Consider the following 1,547-nt stretch of genomic DNA (forward strand, 5'->3'; position numbering starts at 1 on the left):
CTGGTGACCAAGTCAGAATGGCACTGGCCCTTCAGAGCTCACAGCACACGACTTATGAAGCCGTTGCTGATCTTTCCTACTCTGCCACTCTTGCCGTGAACCCTCTGCCCCACGCCTGCAATCACCCTGCGACTCACCTACCTATTTCCCTTCAGCACCGTGCCCCGGTGCCTTTGCACATGCCTTTCTTTCTGCCTGGAAATGAAGATCTAATTGGTTAATAATGGATATTAGGTTCTCCAGTGTTACCCTGTATAGAATTTACCACGTTGTTTTAGGCTACTTACAGGGGTATGTCTTCCACAAGACAGAGGTTTCCTCCGTCCAGGGATCTGTCCTGTTCATCTTTCGTCCCCAGAACCTACTATGGTTTCTGAGACATGGTGGGTGTCCACGGCACAGAATAAACGAACAGAAACAATTTCCTTATTCCGGGTGGGCTCTCTACCTCAGCAGCTGACTTTTCTGGAGACCTGCTCCCTCTGGCTCCTCGGGTTCCCCCGCCTCTCAGGTGATGGGCAGCCGGGTGGCTCGCTGCCTTCGGGCTGGGCTGGGCTGGGCTGGGCTGGGCGGTTGCCCGCGCGCCTGCGCCCTCTGCTGCTCCTCTCGGGGCGCGTCTGTGTGCGAGGGTCCGGAGAGGCTAGGGAGACAGGCGAGGGGTGGGGGGAAGAGTTCAGCCTGAGTCACAGACTTTATTCACTGATTCTCGGCGGCTGGACCGAGGCTGCCTCCTGAGGGGACTCCCAACTACTCTCGCACCTCCAAGGTCGCCACCTCCCGCCGTTCCACTCTCAGCCGAACAGACGGACCGGCTGACTCACGAGTGAGTAGCGGCGGCTCGTGCGCCCCGGCAGCGCGGCGAGCTGTCCCTGGCGGGCCTGTCCTCCTGCGGGTGGTGTGTGTCTGTGTGTGTGTGTGCGCGCGCGCAGGAGGTGTTCCCCAGGGCGCCACGCCGGCCCCGAGAGCCGCCGGCCGGGGTCCGTGTGCCCTTCCGAGGCTGCGCTGCGGTGCGGGTGCCCGCTCCGCAGGGGCTCGGGCGTCCCCGGCGCGGGGAGCGAGTTTGCCGGGATTCCCCGGCTCGGTGCGCGGCAGCCGGTGGGGTTCCCCGGGAAGGCGCCTGGGCAAGGAGGCGGCGGGGAAGCCCCGGCTGTGAGTGGCTGGCGGGCCGGGAATCTGGGAGCGGGGCTGGCACAGCAGAGCCGAGGGAGACGCCGGAGCGGCCGCCCCTGGATCCCAAGCTCTCCGCCTTTCTCCCTTACCCTTCCTCCTTTCTTTTCTCAGCAGCATCACAAAAGCGCGCGGCAGAGTGAAACCCAATGCAGCGAAGTCCGGCTCTTTTCTCCCACCTGGTGCACATCCCCCCGGGCCGGAGGAATGGAGTGGGAGTCCCCGAGATTTGGGGCGCAGGTTTACCCCGGGGACACACCTGTTTTCGGCTCGCGTTGAATTCAAGCAGGGTGCCGGATCGCGCGAGGGGGTTCCGACACAGACACGCCGGGTGTGTGTGTGTGTGTGTGTGTGTGTGTGTGTGTGTGTGTGTGTGTGTG

General features: G+C 63.2%; 1 protein-coding gene across 2 annotated transcripts in view; it reads left to right on the forward strand.

Moving 5' to 3' along the window:
• The first annotated feature begins 631 nt into the window (after positions 1-631).
• SLCO5A1 (solute carrier organic anion transporter family member 5A1) overlaps positions 632-1,547 on the forward strand; it is a 123,086-nt gene continuing 122,170 nt past the window's right edge. For both annotated transcript variants that reach the window (XM_027127939.1, XM_027127940.1), the window contains exon 1: positions 632-823. The gene's annotated coding sequence lies outside the window, so the exon portion shown is untranslated. The remainder of the gene's footprint in view (positions 824-1,547) is intronic.

The sequence above is a fragment of the Aethalodelphis obliquidens genome, unplaced genomic scaffold (assembly GCF_003676395.1).
Source record: "Aethalodelphis obliquidens isolate GAN/ISIS:26980383/991018 unplaced genomic scaffold, ASM367639v1 scaffold33, whole genome shotgun sequence".
In the NCBI taxonomy this organism is placed as follows: domain Eukaryota; kingdom Metazoa; phylum Chordata; class Mammalia; order Artiodactyla; family Delphinidae; genus Aethalodelphis; species Aethalodelphis obliquidens.